The sequence below is a fragment of the Ranitomeya imitator genome, chromosome 3, assembly GCF_032444005.1.
Source record: "Ranitomeya imitator isolate aRanImi1 chromosome 3, aRanImi1.pri, whole genome shotgun sequence".
NCBI lineage: Eukaryota > Metazoa > Chordata > Amphibia > Anura > Dendrobatidae > Ranitomeya > Ranitomeya imitator.
The window spans coordinates 635,427,522-635,448,846 of record NC_091284.1 but is presented as its reverse complement, the minus strand read 5'-3'; positions in this window follow the sequence as shown (position 1 = coordinate 635,448,846).

The window sequence follows — 21,325 nt, the reverse complement described above, 5'->3', positions numbered from 1 at the left end:
CTGCGGATTTTTCCACAGAGGATTTGATAAATCCGCAGTGCTAAACCGCTGTGGATTTTCCGCGGTTTTTCTGTGCATTTCACTGCGGTTTTACAACTGCGATTTTCTATTGGAGCAGTTGTAAAACCGCTGCGGAATCCGCAGAAAGAAGTGACATGCTGCGGAATGTAAACCGCTGCGTTTCCGTGCAGTTTTTCCACAGCATGTGTACAGCGGTTTTTGTTTCTCATAGGTTTACATTGAACTGTAAACTCATGGGAAACTGCTGCGGATCCGCAGCGTTTTCCGCAGCGTGTGCACATACCTTTAGAATTAGGCTATGTGCACACGGTGCGGATTTGGCTGCGGATCCGCAGCAGAGTTCCATCAGGTTTACAGTACCATGTAAACATATGGAAAATACCACACGGAAACGCTGCGTTGTATTTTCCGCAGCATGTCAATTTTTTGTGCGGATTCCACAGCGTTTTACACCTGTTCCTCAATAGGAATCCGTAGGTGAAATCCGCACAAAAAACACTGGCAATCCGCGGTAAATCCGCAGGTAAAACGCAGTGCCTTTTACCCGCGGATTTTTCAAAAATGGTGCTGAAAAATCTCATTCGAATCCGCAACGTGGGCACATAGCCTTAGGGTTAGGGTTGGGTTGGAATTAGGGTTGTGGTCAGGGTTAGGGGTGTGTTGGGGTTAGGGTTGTGGTTAGGGGTGTGTTGGGGTTAGGGGTGTGATTAGGGTTACCTCTACAGTTGGGATAAGGGTTAGGGGTGTGTTGGAGTTAGAATTGAGGGGTTTCCACTGTTTAGGCACATCAGGGGGTCTCCAAACGCAACATGGCGCCACCATTGATTCCAGCCAATCTTGTATTCAAAAAGTCAAATGGTGCTCCCTCACTTCTGAGCCCCGAAGTGTGCCCAAACAGTGGTTTACCCCCACATATGGGGTACCAGCGTACTCAGGACAAACTGCGCAACAATTACTGGGGTCCAATTTCTCCTGTTACCCTTGAGAAAATAAAAAATTGCTTGCTAAAACATCATTTTTGAGGAAAGAAAAATGATTTTTTATTTTCACTGCTCTGCGTTGTAAACGTCTGTGAAGCACTTGGGGGTTCAAAGTGCTCACCACATATCTAGATAAGTTCCTTGGGGGGTCTAGTTTCCAAAATGGGCTCACTTGTGGGGGGTTTCTACTGTTTAGGCACACCAGGGGCTCTGCAAACGCAACGTGACATCCGCAGACCATTCCATCAAAGTCTGCATTTCAAAAGTCACTACTTCCCTTCTGAGCCCCGACGTGTGCCCAAACAGTGGTTTACCCCCACACATGGGGTATCAGCGTACTCAGGAGAAACTGGACAACAACTTTTGGGGTCCAATTTCTCCTGTAACCCTTGGGAAAATAAAAAATTCTGGGCTAAAAAATTATTTTTGAGGAAAGAAAACGTATTTATTATTTTCACGGCTCTGCGTTATAAACTTCTGTAAAGCACTTGGGGGTTGAAAGTGCTCACCACATATCTAGATAAGTTCCTTTGGGGGTCTAGTTTCCAAAATGGGGTCACTTGTGGGGGGTTTCTACTGTTTAGGCACACCAGGGGCTCTGCAAATGCAACGTGACGCCCGCAGACCATTCCATCAAAGTCTGCATTTCAAAAGTCACTACTTCCCTTCTGAGCCCCGACGTGTGCCCAAACAGTGGTTTACCCCCCACACATTGGGTATCAGCTTACTCAGGAGAAACTGGACAACAACTTTTGTGGTCCAATTTCTCCTGTAACCCTTGGAAAAATAAAAAATTCTGGGCTAAAAAATTATTTTTGAGGAAAGAAAACGTATTTATTATTTTCACGGCTCTTCATTATAAACTTCTGTGAAGCACTTGGGGGTTGAAAGTGCTCACCACATATCTAGATAGTTTCATTTCGGGGTCTAGTTTCCGAAATGGGGTCACTTGTGGGGGGTTTCTACTGTTTAGTCACATCAGGGGCTCTGCAAACGCAACGTGACGCCCGCAGAGCATTCCATCAAAGTCTGCATTTCAAAACGTCACTACTTCACTTCCGAGCACCAGCATGTGCCTAAACAGTGGTTTGCCCCCACATATGGGGTATCAGCGTACTCAGGAGAAACTGGACAACAAATTTTGGGGTCAAATTTCTAATGTTACCCTTGGGAAAATAAAAAATTGCGGGCTAAAAAATCATTTTTGAGAAAATAATTTTTTTTTTTTATTTTCATGGCTCTGCGTTATAAACTTCTGTGAAGCACTTGAGGGTTCAAAGTGCTCACCACACATCTAGATTAGTTCCTTTGGGGGTCTAGTTTCCAAAATGGGGTCATTTGTGGGAGATCTCCAATGTTTAGGCACACAGGGGCTCTCCAAAGGCGACATGGTGTCCGCTAATGATTGGAGCTAATTTTCCATTTAAAAGGCCAAATGGCGTGCCTTCCCTTCTGAGCCCTGCCGTGCGCCCAAACAGTGGTTTACCCCCACATATGGGGTATCAGCGTACTCAGGACAAACTGGACAACAACATTTGTGGTCCAATTTCTCCTATTACCATTGGCAAAATAGGAAATTCCAGGCTAAAATATCATTTTTGAGAAAAGAAAAAAAATTTTTTATTTTCATGGCTCTGCATTATAAACTTCTGTGAAGCACCTGGGGGTTTAAAGTGCTCAGTATGCATCTAGATAAGTTCCTTGGGGGGTCTAGTTTCCAAAATGGGGTCACTTGTGGGGGAGCTCCAATGCATAGGCACACAGGGGCTCTCCAAACGCGACATGGTGTCCGCTAACAATTGGAGCTAATTTTCCATTCAAAAAGTCAAAAGGCGCGCCTTCCCTTCCGAGCCCTGCCGTGTGCCCAAACAGTGGTTTACCCCCACATATGAGATATCGGCGTACTCGGGAGAAATTGCTCAACAAATTTTAGGATCCATTTTATCCTATTGCCCATGTGAAAATGAAAAAATTGAGGCGAAAAAATTTTTTTGTGAAAAAAAAAGTACTATTTAATTTTTACGGATCAATTTGTGAAGCACCTGAGGGTTTAAAGTGCTCACTAGGCATCTAGATAAGTTCCTTGGGGGGTCCAGTTTCCAAAATAGGGTCACTTGTGGGGGAGCTCCAATGTTTAGGCACACAGGGGCTCTCCAAACACGACATGGTGTCCGCTAACGATGGAGATAATTTTTCATTCAAAAAGTCAAATGGCGCTCCTTCCCTTCCGAGCCTTACCATGTGCCCAAACAGTGATTTACCCCCACATGTGAGGTATCGGTGTACTCAGGAGAAATTGCCCAACAAATTTTACGATCCATTTTATCCTGTTGTCCATGTGAAAATGAAAAAATTGAGGCTAAAAGAATTTTTTTGTGAAAAAAAAGTACTTTTTCATTTTTATGGATCAATTTGTGAAGCACCTGGGGGTTTAAAGGGCTCACTATGCATCTAGACAAGTTCCTTGGGGCGTCTAGTTTCCAAAATGGGGTCACTTGTGGGGGAGCTCCAATTTTTAGGCACACGGGGGCTCTCCAAACATGACATGGTGTCCGCTAAAGAGTGCAGCCAATTTTTCATTCAAAAAGTCAAATGGCGCTCCTTCCCTTCCAAGCCCTGCCGTGCGCCCAAACAGTGGTTTACCCCCACATATGAGGTATCAGCGTACTCAGGACAAATTGGACAACAACTTTTGTTGTTCAATTTCTCCTTTAACCATTGGGAAAATAAGAAAATTGTTGCTGAAAAATCATTTTTGTGACTAAAAAGTTAAATGTTCATTTTTTCCTTCCATGTTGCTTCTGCTGCTGTGAAGCACCTGAAGGGTTAATAAACTTCTTGAATGTGGTTTTGTGCACCTTGAGGGGTGCAGTTTTTAGAATGGTGTCACTTTTGGGTATTTTCAGCCATATAGACCCCTCAAACTGACTTCAAATGTGAGGTGGTCCCTAAAAAAAATAGTTTTGTAAATTTCGTTGTAAAAATGAGAAATCACTGGTCAAATTTTAACCCTTATAACTTCCTAGCAAAAAAAAATTTTGTTTCCAAAATTGTGCTGATGTAAAGTAGACGTGTGGGAAATGTTTAATGTCTGGTTTAACAGAATAAAAATTCAAAATGTGAAAATTGCAAAATTTTCAAAATTTTCGCCAAATTTCCGTTTTTATCACAAATAAACACAGAATTTATTGACCTAAATTTACCACTAACATGAAGCCCAATATGTCACGAAAAAACATTCTCAGAACCGCTAAGATCCATTGAAGCGTTCCTGAGTTATTACCTCATAAAGGGACACTGGTCAGAATTGCAAAAAACGGCAAGGTCTTTAAGGTCAAAATAGGCTGGGTCATGAAGGGGTTAAAGAAGTTGTCCACTACTATAAAGTTTTTGTTTTTTTTTCATAAATCTTGCTATTATGTGCCACTGAAAACATCTACTGTGTTTATTTTAGCAATATTAGCTGTTATCATGCTGTAGCAGCACATCTTCAGTGCTGGATTCAGCTCTCATGGGGTCAATCGACAACTTCCTTATTGTGCCCTAATACTACAAGTTCCATGATGCTTTGCACTGCCACTAAGCCCGAACCTAGCACACCCACTCCAAAAACACACCCAAACCCCTCCCTCCTCTCCCTCCTCTCTTCAAAAAGATTTGTGGTGTCATTTCTGTCCAACTCCTCTTTTACATTTGTCCAACCCACACACCATTACACACAGAGATAGATAGATAGATAGATAGATAGATAGATAGATAGATAGATAGATAGATATTAGATAGATAGATAGATAGATAGATATTAGATAGATAGATATTAGATAGATAGATAGATAGATAGATAGATAGATATTAGATAGATAGATAGATAGATAGATAGATAGATAGATATTAGATAGATAGATATTAGATAGATAGATAGATAGATAGATAGATAGATAGATAGATAGATATTAGATAGATAGATAGATAGATAGATATTAGATAGATAGATAGATATTAGATAGATAGATATTAGATAGATAGATATTAGATAGATAGATAGATAGATATTAGATAGATAGATAGATAGATATTAGATAGATAGATAGATATTAGATAGATAGATAGATAGATAGATATTAGATAGATAGATATTAGATAGATAGATATTAGATAGATAGATAGATAGATAGATAGATAGATAGATAGATAGATAGATAGATATTAGATAGATAGATAGATAGATATTAGATAGATAGATATTAGATAGATAGATAGATAGATAGATATTAGATAGATAGATATTAGATAGATAGATAGATAGATAGATAGATAGATAGATATTAGATAGATAGATAGATATATTAGATAGATAGGTATTACATAGATAGATATTGCATAGATAGATATTACATAGATAGATATTAGATAGATAGATAGATAGATATTAGATAGATAGATAGATAGATAGATAGATAGATAGATAGATAGATAGATACTAGATAGATACTAGATAGATAAATAGATAGATATGGGATAGATGGATCGATAGATAGATATTAGATAGATAAATAGATAGATAGATAGATAGATAGATGTGGGATAGATAGATAGATATGGGATAGATAGATAGATAGATGTGGGATAGATAGATACATACAGATATATCTATGTCTATTTCCATAGATATGTCCATATCCATGTTTCTAAACCCCTTCACCCCTGGAGCTTTTTTCGTTTATCGCTCCCCTTCTTTCCAGAGCCATAATGTTTCCGTCAATATGGCCATGTGAGGGCTTATCTTTTGCGGGACAAGTTCTACTTTTGAACGACACCATTGGTTTTACCATGTCGTGTAACAGAAAATGTGAAAAAAATTCAAAGTATGATGAAATTGCAAAAAAAGTGCAATCCCACACTTGTTTTTTGCTAGGTTCACTAAATGCTAAGGCTGTGTGCACAAGTTGCGGATTTGATTGCAGATCCACAGCGTTTTTTGCCGTACGGAATTGCATCAAATCCGCAGTGTTGTGCACAACCAATGTAAGTCTATGGGAGCCGCAGACTTCTTGTGCACATGCTGCGGAAAAGGCCGCACCGAAACGCAGCTTTTTTTTCTCCGCAGCATGTCACTTCTTTTGTGCCGAACTGCAGCGTTTCTGCACCCTTACGCCGGGATCACACTACAGCGAGATACGGCCGAGTCTCGCAGGTTAAAACCAAGCTCTGGCACCAGCACTCCAGAGCAGAGCGTGCGGCCGAACAGCAATACATGGAGCTGCACGCTCCGCTCCGGAGTGCCGGTGCCAGAGCTTGTATTTAACCTGCGAGACTCGGCCATATCTCGCTGTAGTGTGACTCCGGCCTTAGACTTTCATTGAGATGTAAAAAAAATCTGCAGTTTTGCTGCGGATGTGGGTCCGAGAAACGCTGCAGTTCAGGAGGAGGGAAGCGTGTGGGCGGTGACCAGGGCCGGACTGGCCATCGGGCACTTCTGGTAAATGCCAGAAGGGCCGGTGCCAGTAGTGGGCCACTGCACTCTTTCCCCCTACTCCCGCCAGTGCCGCCGCCGCATTCAACTATACTGGCGTCTATGACGCCGGTATAGTTCAATGCAATGATGGAGGAGAGAGCGTCCGCTGTCGCTCCCTCTCCCATCATCCCCCGCTCTGCTTCTGACACTGTGCGCGATGACGTCATATCATCGCACACCTGCTGTGTCCCGGGCAGACTGCCGCCGCCGAGACAGGAGCAGCGCAGGCAAGAGGAAAGGTGAGGAGAGTGTTTTTTTTTTTACTGGACTGTGGAGCCATTATCGGGGGGATGAGATGTGGATTGTGCTGTATATACCACTGTGTGGGCTGTGCTGTGTATATACCACTGTGTGGGCTGTGCTGTGTATATACCACTGTGTGGGCTGTGCTGTGTATATACCACTGTGTGGGCTGTGCTGTGTATACTACTACGCGGGCTGTGCTGTGTATATACCACTGTGTGGGCTGTGCTGTGTATATATCACTGTGTGGGCTGTGCTGTGTATATACCACTGTGTGGGCTGTGCTGTGTATACTACTACGCGGGCTGTGCTGTGTATACTACTATGCGGGCTGTGCTGTATATACTACTATGCGGGCTGTGCTGTATATACTACTACACGGGCTGTGCTGTATACTACTACGCGGGCTGTGCTGTATACTACTACGCGGGCTGTCCTATATTATGCAGGCAGTGCTATATACTATGCAAGTTGTGCTATATTATATGCGGGCTTTGATATATACTATGGGAGGTATATTATATTCTATGGGGGAGGCCGTGTTATATACTATGTGGCTGTGTTATATACTATTGCGGGGGTATATTCTATTCTATGTGGGAGGTTGTCTTATATACTATGGGGGGTATATTACATTCTATGGGGGAGGCTGTCTTATATACTATGGGGGGCTGCATTATATTCTATGGGGGCTACATTATTTTCAATGGGGGCTACATTATATATTATGGGGAGGTGGGCTGCATTATATTCTATAGGGGGCTGTATTAGATTTTATGAGGGATGATTGCATCATACTCTGATGGGGCTGCATTATATTCTATGGGGAGGTGGGCTGCATTCTATTCTATTCGGGGCTACATTATATTCTATGGGGGGCTGTATTATATTTATTTTCTATGAGGGGTGATTGCATAATACTCTATGGGGGGCTGCATTATATTATTTGGGGGGTTATATTATACTCTGGGGTGGCTGCATTATACTCAGCAAATTCAGATGTAAGGCTACTTTCACACTTGCATTGGTACGGGGCCGTCGCAAACCTTCGGCCAGACGTACCGACGGACGTTATGCTAAATTTAGCACAACGTGGGCAGCTGATACAGTTTTACAACGCATCCGCTGCCCATTGTGATGAGCGTGGAGGAGGGGGCGGAGTTCCAGCCACGCATGCTCGGTCGGAAATGGCAGACACGTTGCACAAAAAAAGTTACATTGAACTTTTTTTGTGCGTCGCGTCCGCCAAAACACGACGGATCTGTTGCTAATACAAGTCTATGGGTACAAAACGCATCCTGCGAGCACATTTGCAGGATCCATTTTTTTTCGCTGGATCTTTTTTTTTTTTTCGCCGTATCCGTTTTTTTCCACCTGATCGTTTTTTTCCACCAGATCCGTTTTTTTCTCATAGAGTTGTATTAGCACCGGAGTGAGTCTGATGGCCACATGTTTCATCCGTTTTTTGCTAGATCCGTCGCTTTGCATTTTTTCGACGTACCGAAAAACCGTTCCTCTGTATGTGTTTTCCGTCCGGCGGAAACAGCTTTCGCAATCCGGCGCTAATACAACTCTGAGAAACAACAGATCTGGCGGGAAAAAAACCATCCGGTGGAAAAAAATGGATCCGGCGGAAAAAAACGGATCCGGTTGAAAAAAAAAGGATCTGGTGGAAAAAAACGATCCGGTGCAAAAAAACAGATCCTGCAAATGTGCTCGCAGGATGCGTTTTACCCATAGACTTGTATTAGCTACGGATCTGTCGTGTTTTGGCGGACCGTCGGCACGAAAAAACATTCAAGTGAAAGTTTTTTTGGCCGTCGCGCCCGCCATTTTCTACCACGCATGCACGGCAGAAACTCCGCCCCTCCTCCCCGCACTTCAGAATGGGCAGCAGATGCGTTGAAAAACTGCATCCGCTGCCCATTCTGAAGAACGCCGTGCACAAATTTCACAACGTGCGTCGGTACGTCGGCCCGACGCATAGCGATGGACCCGTACCTACGCAAGAGTGAAAGAGGCCTTAATGAGCATTGATTTAAAAAAAAAAAAAAAGCGGAAAAAAACGGCGTGGGCTCCCGTGCAATTTTCTGCGCCAGAGGGAGAAAGCCGACGGCCGGGGCTAATATCTGTAGCCTGCTACGAATACCAGCCCGCAGCTGTCTGCGTAGCCTTTACTGGCTATTAAAATAGGGGGACCCCCCCCAAAAAAAAATGACGTGGGGTTCCCCTATATTTTATAGCCAGAAAGGCTACGCAGACAGCTGCAGGCTGATATTCATAGCCTAGAGAGGGGCCATGGATATTGCCCCCCCCCGGCTACAAATACCAGTCCGCAGCCGCCCCAGAGTAGCGGTAGGATATGGGGTAATAAGGGGTTAATGTCACCTTGCTATTGTAAGGTGACATTAAGCCGGGTTAATAACGGAGAGGCGTCCATAAGACACCTATCCATTATTAATCCAATAGTAAGAAAGGGTTAATAAAATACACACACATTTAGAAAAAAGTATTTTAATATTCTTCATTTAACCATACTTACCATACTTCAGCGCCTGCAAAAAAAAGTAAAATAATAAACCGTATACTACCTGTCCGCCGTAGTCCAATTAATAACGAGTGTCCCACGACGATCTCCCCTATAGAACAGTGACATCGGGTGATGTCACTGTTCAATAGGACCCTCAGTGACACACTGACAGGAGACAATGGTTCCTGCAGTGCATCACTGAGGTTACTATAGTTCAAAGTCTCACTTTATGGCAATTGCTGCGTGGGAAAATGTCTCACCCAGCAATGCCAATAGTGAGACTAGGGACTATTTTCTCACAGGGGCGTAGGAATACCTTGTAAGGAATACATGATGGAAGGATACCTTCCATCATTGTGTTCCTGGAGCCCCTGGAGAGTGGTCGCATCAGCTGATGCTCCTGCTCTCCACGGGAGATCGTCTTGGGACACTCGTTTTAATTGGATTTCTGCGGACAGGGAGTATATTGTTTGTTTATTATTTTAATATTTTTTACAGGTGACACTGGCTTCGGGGAACAAAGTGACAAGTGATGGTGAGTATGTACTCTATGTTATATGTACTGTATGTATGTAGTATGCATGTATGTACTGTATGTCACATGTCGTTGCATGGTGCATGTCGTTGCATGGTGCATGTTGTCGCATGGTGCATGTCGTCGCATGGTGCATGTCGTCGCATGGTGCATGTCGTCGCATGGTGCATGTCGTCGCATGGTGCATGTAGCATGTTGTCGCATGGTGCATGTCGCCGCATGGTGCATGTCGCCACATGGTGCATGTAGCATGTCGTCGCATGGTGCATGTCGTCGCATGGTGCATGCCGCATGTCGTCGCATAGTGCATGTCGTCGCATGGTGCATGCCGCATGTCGTCGCATGGTGCATGTCGTCGCATGGTGCATGTCGTCGCATGGTGCATGCCGCATGTCGTCGCATAGTGCATGTCGTCGCATGGTGCATGCCGCATGTCGTCGCATGCTGCATGTCGTCGCATGCTGCATGCCGCATGCCGTCGCATGGTGCATGCCGTCGCATGGTGCATTCCGCATGTCGTCGCATGCTGCATGTCGTCGCATGGTGCATGTTGTCGCATGCCGTCACATGCCGCCACATGGTGCATGTCGTCGCATGGTGCATGTCGCCACATGGTGCATGTAGCATGTCGCCGCATGGTGCATGTTGTCGCATGCCGTCACATGCCGCCGCATGGTGCATGTCATCGCATGGTGCATGCCGCCGCATGGTGCATGCCGCATGCCGTCGCATGGTGCATGCCGTCGCATGTTGCATGCTGTCGCATGGTGCATGTTGTCGCATGCCGTCACATGCCGCCGCATGGTGCATGCCGTCGCATGGTGCATGCCGCCGCATGGTGCATGCCGCCGCACGGTGCATGCTGCCGCATGGTGCATGCCGCATGTCGTCGCATGGTGCATGTCGTCGCATGGTGCATGTCGTCGCACGGTGCATGCCGGCACATGATGCATGCCGTCGCATGGTGCATGTCGTCGCATGGTGCATGCCGCATGTCGTCGCATGGTGCATGCCGGCGCATGGTGCATGCCGTCGCATGGTGCATGTCGTCGCATGGTGCATGCCGCATGCCGTCGCATGGTGCATGTCGTCGCATGGTGCATGCCGTCGCATGGTGCATGCCGTCGCATGGTGCATGCCGCGCATGGTGCATGCCGCCGCATGTTGTCGCATGGTGCATGTATGTGCTGTTTGTTTTTTTTCATTCAACACATTAGCCGGATGATGGGACTACTACTGTCCCATCATTGGCTAATGTGTCACTCACTGTCAGTGTAGCAGAGCCCGATGGGACTTGTAGTCCCATCGGACGATACCTGCACACACACACACGACAACACACACACATGACCACACACACACGACCACACACACACATGACCATACACACACACGACAACCCCCCCTCCCCCGCAGCAGACCCTGGCGCCGAGCGGCACACAGACCCCGGCGCCGAGCGGCACACAGACCCCGGTGTCGAGCGGCACATGCGGGCACAGACCCCAGTGCCGAGCGGCACATGCGGGCACAGACCCCGGCGCCGAGCGGCACATGCGGGCACAGACCCCGGCGCCGAGCGGCACATGCGGGCACAGACCCCGGCGCCGAGCGGCACATGCGGGCACAGACCCCGGCGCCGAGCGGCACATGTGGGCACAGACCCCGGCGCCGAGCCGCACATGCGGGCACAGACCTCGGCGCCGAGCGTCCACACAATCATCCCAGCACAGCCCCGCCCGCCCCCAGCACAGCCCTGCAGGCAGCCCCCAGCCCAGCCCACAGCCCAGTCACTCTTGCTGAGTGACTGCTGACTGTGGGGGCTGGTCACGCCTGCTGCTGACGTCACGTCAATTTCGAGAGTCTGGAAATTGACGTGACGTTGGCGGAAATAAGCGGCGGATGCAGCCCGGGGGTCATGTGACCCGTACCCAGCCGCAGCCATAGCGCCGCTCACAGGCGAAAACGGTAACAGAAAGTATTTACACAATTCATTAGGGGCCCTGGGGGGATACATTGGGGGGTTACATGAAAGTAGTGGACAACCCCTTTAAATTGTGTTGTTATATACACTGGTGTTATGATCAGGTGGCCTTGGAGCAGCATGAAAACCTTCACTGGAGTAGGTGGTAACCATACTGGCCGCAAACCCTGATCTTATCAATGCAACTAGAAGTAGCCGTTGGGTGTGCCTAACAAAACCTAGACACCTCGACACAGCCGGAGGACTAAATTCCCCTAAAGATGGAAATAGGAAAACTATCTTGCCTCAGAGTAGACCCCCAAAGGATAGGCAGCCCCCGACAAATAATGACTGTGAGTTGGAGAGAAAAAGACACACGCAGGCAGAAAACAGGCTTAGCAAAGGAGGCCACTTCTAGCTAAATAGAAAAGGACAGGAAAGGATACTAAGCGGTCAGCATAAAAATACTACAAAAATATCCACAGCAGAAAATACAAAACTCCACCACCTAACTAAAGATGTGGAGAGTATATCTGCAACTCCAGAGAATCCAACCAGACTGGGAAAAACAACTGACACAGTCTAAGCTGGACAAATAGAAACAAAAGATCAGCACTGAAAATAAGCACACAGCAAGTGTACTTCAGAAAAAGAAACAAACACTTATCTTTGCAGAACTGGCAGATAAGCAGTAGAGGCCAGGCAGAGATCCAACACTTCCAAAGAAACATTGACAACTGGCCAGGACTAAAGAGTCCTGCAAAGCTAAATAGCCCAGTCAGAATTGCAATTAGCGGATACACCTGTCCAAGATTGCAGCCCAGAGACAACTGCATTACCCTCTACAACCACCGGAGGGAGCCCAAAAGCAGAATTCACAACACACTGGGCCTGAGTTTTGGTTCAGTCTCTCCAAAAAAAGGGAGATTTAAATTCTCAACAAGTTTATATACACCTTCTACCTTGTTTTACAGTACCATATAATGTTTGTTATTTTGGTTAGATTTTCCAAAAAATGGGGAAGTCTGGTGGAAAAGCCTGTGGGTGGTGGTTGCCAGCTGGTACTGATGGTGGTGGTGGTGCATCTGGTGGTAGTGGCAGAAGCACAATAGCTGGATGTGTTGAGCCTGCGTCATCATCTGGCTACACAAGGCCTCGAAGGCTCCCTTATCTGGGAGTAGGAAAACAGCTTTTAAAGCCGGAGCAGCAGGAAAAAGTTTTGGGTTTCCTTGATGACTCAGCCTCTAGCTCTTTCGCCTCCTCTTCAGAAAGTTCCAAGTATAAAAGCAGCGAGTCGTCAGTGGATGCTCCCGGTCAGGAACAAGACGTTTCCTTGTGTCCTTCACCCAAACCAAAAGTGAAGGATGCGTCAGGTGACACTACAGGTTACTCCGTGGAGCTCTTTACATATAACGTGCCTGGGTTAGAAAGGGAAATTGTTAAAAGCCCATTACAAGATGAATCAGACATAGAGTGCACTGATGCACAGCCACAGCTAGATTATTATGCTGTTCCATGAACTCAGATAACTACATTGCCCTCGCAGTGTACTGAGCCAGAATCTTACCCTGATGAGACTATGGTGCCCCGTCCCGAACGCTATAGCACCTTACACGGTGACACAGAGGAATGTGCACATGACATTAAAGAGGAGGTGATAGATAACCCAGTTGTTGACCCAGATTGGCAGCCATTGGGGAAAGAGGGTGTCGCTGCCAGTAGCTCAGAAGCGGAGGAGGATGATCCGCAGCAGCCATCTACATCGCAACAGCTGTCATCTGGCAGGCCCGTATCAGGCCAAAAACGTTTGTCAAAAACAAAAACATTTTTAGGACAGCGTGGCCATCTGGCGAAAGTAGCACAGCGTACAATGCCTGAAAAGGTATTCCATGGTAGGAAGAGTGTAGTGTGGCAATTTTTTAACTATTGACTGATCATTCGGATCTAGATTATCTGTAAGAAATGCTCAAAGACCTTTAGCAGAGGGAAGAATCTTCAAAATTTAAATACAACGTGCATGCTTACACATTTAACCAGCATGCATTTGCAAGCCTGGACTAACTACTAAACGTCCCGTACCGTTGGTGCACCTGCTCAGAATGAAGGTAGTCAGCAACGCTACATTGCTTCCCTCACTGTAAGCCCACCGGTTAGGACACCAACAGCAGCAAATGTGGAGGTATCGTCGCAAGGCCAAAGCAGTCAGGGAATCACAAGGTTTTTGGTAGGAAACACTGTATGTAGGCCAGCATCAAGAATACCATCACCAACCCTCTCTCAATCCACCATGTCCACCACCAACACTGCTAGTTCCACCATATGCTGCTCTCCAGTCCAGCTCACCCTTCAAGAAACTATCGTTAAGAAAAGAAATTACTCATCCGCTCATCCCCGTACACAGGGTTTTAAGGCCCACATTGCTATACTAATCTTGTTAGAGATGATGCCCTACCGGTTGGTTAAAAGCGAAGCTTTCAAAGACCTGATGGCCTGCGCAGTACCACTCTATGACCTACCCAGTCGGCATGTCATAGACCGCATTGTCCATCACTGAGGCAATCAGTCAGTGGAAAGTTGCACCTCACAACAGATGCATGGACCAGTAGGCATGGCCAGGGACGTTACGTGTCCATCACGGTGCACTGGGTTAATGTGGTGGATGCACGGTCCACAGGGGACAGCCATAGTGGGACAGTTCTGCCTAGCCCACGGTCTAGGAAACAGTAGGCTGTAGGCGTTTGCCACCCCTCCTCCTCCTCCTTCAGAAGCGAAAGCTCATCCACAGAGCGCAGTCACATGACCACTTCATCCGCAGCTGCCAGTGTTGCACACGAGGTGTCCCACTATCGAACAGCTAGTGGTAAGCGTCAGCAGGCTGTGTTTCAAATGAAGTGTTTGGGCGACAACAGACACACAGTGGAAGTACTGGCAGAGAAATTGCAGCAAACTCAGTCATGGCTGGGCAGTGTACATCTCGAGGCAGGCAAGGTAGTCAGTGATAACGGAAGGAATTTTATGGCTGCCATAGCCCTTTCAGAACTGAAACACATACCTTGCCTGGCTCACACTTTGAACCTGGTGGTGGAGTGCTTTTTAAAAAATTATCTGAAGTTACCAGCCCTGCTCCTGAAGGTGTGAAGACATTGCTCGCACATCTGCCGGTCGCCCGTGCAATCCAGCCATATGCTGAACCATTAGCGATCGCTGAATCTCCCCCAGCACCGCCTAATAATCGACGTTGCAACAAGGTGGATCTCAACACTGCACATGGCTCAGAGGCTGTGCGAACAGAGGCGTGCCGTAATTAATTTGTGGGAGGATACACATACCCGGGCAGGCACTTGGATGGCAGACATGGAGTTGTCTGGTGTGCAATGGTCGAAGCTGCAAGACCTCTGTCAAGTCCTTCAGTGTTTTGAGGAATGCACACGGCTGGTAAGTGCAGATGACGCCATCTAAACATGAGCATCCCACTAATGCGTCTGCTGATGCAAAGTTTGATGCACATTAAGGAGCAGGCATCTGTAGCCAAGGAGGAGGGAAGCCTTGATGACAGTCAGCCATTGTCTGCTCAGGGAACTCTCCTGGATGAGGTGAATGACGAAAAGGAGGAGGAGGATGATGGGGATGAATATTTATGGGAGAAGGATGCTTCTCAGGGGGCAATAGAAACTGGTGGCGTTGCAAGGGCAGGTACAGGGTTTTTGCAGGACACAACTGATGTTGATTTGCAAGAAAGTGCTCCTCAACCCAGTACAAGCAGTGAATTGACACCTGGAACATTGTCCCACATGGCTGAGTATGCCTTGCATATACTAAAAAGGGACCATCGCATTATCAAAATGATGAACGATTACTGGTTAACCTGCCTCCTGGGTCCACGATATATAGGAAAATTACAAAATACCATGCCACATGAGAACCTTGAGCAAATATTGGCTACCAAACAAGAAACTCATGCAGACCATTTGGTTCAGGCATTCCCAGCACACAGCGGCGGTGATGGTTCTCACACGAGCCATAGGGGACAACATGGCAGAGGTGTTAGAGGTGCACAAATCCACAGTGTCGCTGGACAGAGGGATTTTATGACCAGTTTGTGGAGTGATTTCGCAATGACCGCTGACACGACAGTTACTGCTGCATCGATTCAAAGTGACAGGAGACAGCATTTGTCCAGTACGGTTACGAACTACTTTTCCTCCCTTATCGATGTTCTCCCTCACAGATCATTCCCCTTTGATTACTGGGCATCAAAAATAGACACCTGGCCTGAATTGGCAGAATATGCATTACAGGAACTTGCTTGCCCTGCTGCTAGTGTGCTATCAGAAAGAGTCTTCAGTGCTGCTGGTTCAATACTGACTGAAAAAAGGACACGTCTGACTACCCAGAATGTTGATGATCTAACCGTCATTAAAATGAACCAATCATGGATTTCAAATTATTTTGCCCCACCTTCCCCTGCTGACACGTAGCTTGCCTGAAAAATGTCTTGCTTTTGGCCTCCTCTTACTGACGTCTCTAATTCCTTCATTTGCAGCGGCTGAATGTCCACCATAGGCCATTTTTATACCTCCCTAAATGGGCTGATTCCCACCACAGGGCCGTGGTCACCACCTGGCGCAAGCACCCGTGCGAGTGCCGTTTGCCTGGACAGGTGGGTGGGCCCACTCTTGGGCGACGGCACTGGCACAGTGTCCCTCATAGTACAATGAAGTGTCTCTGACGGTGGTGGTGCACAACCAACGTCAGACACACTGTCGTAATATGAGGGGCCCTGTGCCAGTACCGCCGCCCACGAGAGAGTGTTACCCCCCCCAGCTCGAACAGTGCTCTACCACTTGCAATACTTACCTCCCCCTACTCCACCACTGTGTAGTCTCTGCTGTTAAATCCTTCAATGGCACTGCCAAAACTAATTAGTTGAAATGATAGATGATAGTTAAAATATACAGGGGCCCTGGCCTCCATTTAGACCAGTCAATACTTTGTGCCTACTACCACTGTCTGCTACTCAGCAGAGGAGCCCACCCCTGTACCTAGCTATGCCACCTGTTTATTTATGAACAATTTTTTGGCAGACATTTGGGCCTACTAACTGTGTCTGGCTGCCACTTATTAGAGTTGTCCTCCACTGAACAAAGCTATGCCGCCTGTTTAGTCCTGTTACCAATTTTGAACTGCATTTAGCCTACGTTTTTATTGTGGGCCTACAAACTGTGCTTGCGCCTGTTAGGGCTAGTGGAACGCACCAAATAATAAGATACATTAAGGTGCGTTCGCAGCCTGGGGTCCACCGTGCAGAGATGGAACCTGCTGCCAAGTAATGACGGGCTATATGGCGGTACAATGTGAAAACACACACGGGTTAACTTCACCCTGTGTGAAGGAAGTGAACCCTGTTAAGTCACAGGGCTGCGGTACCGCACACAAGAGCGCAAGCAAGGAGTCACAAAGCTCGGTCCTAAGACTTAGGATCCGAGTCTGACTAGACTACTTGCGCTCGACACCGCTAATGGGGTGTCAGCGTAACCAAAGTAATAATAAAAGATGCACGAGAGTGCATGCGGTGCCACACTGGCAGACGCCACTAACCACCCAGGCTTGGGTCAGGAAAGCGCTGTGAAAGCGCAAGGCGCCGCACTGGCGGTCACAGCAATTAGACGCTGTATGGTGTGTAACGTGCTGGTAGCTAAGTCGAGCGCTAGATAGCAAACACCCACCTTCCGCGAACAGTCATCCAATAGGGAGGGGATTTTAATGAACGACTTTCACTCACAACACACACACGTTAACAAATGTACACTAGCGCATGGCCGTGCGGTCATGCGCAGCTTATATAGCCGCAGCACGTTCAAGACCAATAAAGGACCAATGGGAACCGCTGCAGCATCTGAGCATGTGACCCTCGATCTCCAATGGGAGATCTCACCCTGGGCATGCTCAGAAGGGAAAAAGCAGGACTTAGGTCCCAAAAGCGTCAGCTCGCCGCTCCCAGCACTGGCTTCAATGGCAGAGGCAGGCAAAGCATCAGTAATCCTATGCACAGAGTGAGACTGAGCAAGACGCTGGGAACAACGTCTCCGCTGAGCAGACTCCACTGCGGCTGGAGAAGAATGGGAGACCGCAGCAGTGATGGTTTGAGATTCCCCCTGTGCAGAGGTGGGGACTCGACACCTAACTGCGCCACTCATTACAGTTGTCTTCTACTGAACAAATAATATAATTGCAGCATACATAGTACACACATGGAGCACACAGAAAATTAAGGCTAATTAATGAAAAAAATAGCACATAATGTACCATGTGTATATGTACGGACAAAAATACCAGGGACAACTGTTAGACAGAAATCCTAATGCACCACAAAGAAACTACAGTCAAAGTCCAAAACCGAATAAAATATAAGCCTTTATTAGATATATATAAAAACACAAAATAATCATACAAATGGACAGGTATGTGAGGCAAAAAAGGGGGGAAAAAAGAATGGCTCAGGATCAGGATCCCCCACTGTTGATACACACCTGTTGATACACATACTGTGGAATATATGTGGCAGTTAATATGCACACATTGTTGGATATATGGCTGGTTATGGTCTATTGAGTTAATCTCTTTCCTGCATTGGCAATGTGTATTGTTTGTATTTTCATTCTTATTCTTATTTATTGCCCATATTTCCATTCACATTGTGTGATTTCCACCACCATACTTCCTGTTGTGCCGATTTAGTGGGGGGTACTTTGTAGCCCTGTGTGTATTTGGGCATTTATGATACAGTTGGTCTCAATTTTTTTTTCCCCCCTTTTTTGCCTCACATACCTGTCCATTTGTATGATTATTTTGTGTTTTTATATATATCTAAAAAAGGCTTATATTTTATTCGTTCTACTGAACAAAGCAATGCCGCCTGTTCTGTGTCTGTGCCACTCATTACAGTTGTCCTCCACTGAACAAAGCTATGCCGCCTGTTTAGTCCTGTTACCAATTTTAGCCTACTTTAGTATTTGGGCCTACTAACCGTGTCTGCGCCACTCATTACAGTTGTCATCCACTAAACAAAGCAATGCCGCCTGTTTAGTTGTGTTACCAATTTAGAACAGCAATTAGACTACTTTTTTATTCTGGGCCTACAAACTGTGTCTGCGCCACTCAGTACAGTTGTCCTCCACTGAAGAAAGCAATGCCGCCTGTTTAGTCCTGTTACCAATTTTGAACTGCATTGAGCCTACTTTTTTATTTTTGGCCTACTAACTGTGTCTGCACCACTCATTACAGTTGTCCTCCACTGAACAAAGTTAGACCGCCTGTTTAGTCCTGTTACCAATTTTGAATTGCTTTTAGCCTACATTTTTATTTTGGGCCTACTAACTGTGTCTGAGCCACTCATTACAGTTGTCCTCCACTGAAGAAAGCAATGCCGCCTGTTTAGTCCTGTTACCAATTTTGAACTGCATTTAGCCTACTTCTTTATTTTGGGCCTACTAACTGTGTCTGCGCCACTCATTACAGTTGTCCTCCACTGAACAAAGCTATGCCGCCTGTTTAGTCCTGTTACCAATTTTGAACTGCTTTTAGCCTATTTTAGTATTTGGGCCTACTAACCGTGTCTGCCCAACTCATTACAGTTGTCCGCCACGGAACAAAGTTAGACCGCCTGTTTAGTCCTGTTACCAATTTTGAACTGCATTTAGCCAACTTTTTTATTTTGGGCCTACTAACTGTGTCTGCGCCACTCATTACAGTTGTCCTCCACTGAACAAAGCAATGCCTCCTGTTTAGTCCTGTTACCAATTTTGAATTGCTTTTAGCCTACATTTTTATTTTGGGCCTACTAACTGTGTCTGAGCCACTCATTACAGTTGTCCTTCACTGAACAAAGCAATGCCGCCTGTTTAGTCCTGTTACCATTTTTGAACTGCTTTTAGCTTACTTTTTATTTTGGGCCTACTAACTGTGTCTGCGCCACTCATTACAGTTGTCTTCCACTGAACAAAGCTATGCCGCCTGTTTAGTCATTTTTCCACTTTTGAACTGCTTTTAACCTACTTTATTATTTGGGCCTATATCTGTGTTTCCTCCTCATCCTGCCCATTGCCCAGCCACTGCTAGATGAGTCTGCATGGTACATTGACCCAGACCACTACATTCCCCTTGCACTCTACACAGCCTGAATCTGACCCTGCTAAAAGTCAGGTTCTCCTTCCCGCATACTATACCTCCTTGCACGGGGACAAAGAGGAAGGTGCAGATGAAAGTGCAGGTTCCTTCATCAGGTAGGGGGGCATACTCATTGGCGACGTCACTGGCACAGGGCCCCTCATAGTGCGCAAAAGTGTCTCTGGCAGTGGGAGGCGCCACCCACCGTCAAACACACCGCCGTACTATGAGGGGCCCTGTGCCAGTGCCAAGTGCCAACGAGTGGGACCCCTGCTTGCTCAGGATCACAGCACTTGCAAAGTTGAAATACTTACCTCTCCCTGCTCCACCGCTATGACGTATTCCGCATTTCCTGGGCCCACGAAAATCTTGAGCCAGCCCTACCCCCCACAACTTTAACCAAATGACCCCCTGTTTTCAATGCCTAACTATTATTATAAAGTAAATTAAGATTAACAAGCTTAAGAAATAAGAATTGATGTTTTTGGCATTAAAATGGGCACTGTAGGTGTTTTCCTGTCCTCCCCTCACTACCGACTTTGATTCCCCATTGACTTGCATTGGGTTTCGTGTTTCGGTCGGCCCCCGACTTTTCGCAATAATCGGCCGATTTCACCGACTCGATCCTAAAAAAGTAAAAGTCGCTCAACTCTACTATCGATACTACTGAACATGCACCACCAATGCCATTTTTATGAAGTTACATTTTTTTGTACCCTACCATATGCAATTCATGTGCGATACATGCTATTGCACAGGTGCCGCCGCCACCATTTTGCTTAATGTTTGTTTTCCCAACCATACAATAGGATTTGCTTTATGTAAAATAAGAGGAACATCACTGAAGGATCAGTGATCTATCATACTTGCTTAAAGATGCATATATAAGCAGAGCACCACGTAAAGTCCCGCCAACAGGCCTGCCCTAAAGCATGAGAATCTCATTAACTGAAAAATGCTCACCAAAATTGGGGTGCTACTGGTTGGGATTAGAGTTGAGCGACCTTGACCTTTTTAGAGTCGAGCCGGGTTTCGCGAAACCCGACTATCTCAAAAGTCGGGTCGAGTGAAATCGGCCGATTATGACGTAAAGTCGGGATCGACCGAAACACGAAACCCAATGCAAGTCAATGGGGCAGCATAGTCGGCAGTGAGTGGGGGCCAGGAAAACACCTAGAGTGCCCATTTTAATGTCAAAACCATCCATTCTTCTTAATGAAGCTTGTCAAGCGTAATTTACCTTATAATAATTGGAAGGCATTTGAAATTGGGGGTCATTTGGCTAAAGATGTGGTGGGTAGGGCTGGTTCAAGTAATTAGTGGGCCCAGGAAATCTGGACCACGTCACGGCAGTGGAGCAGGGAGAGGTAAGTAT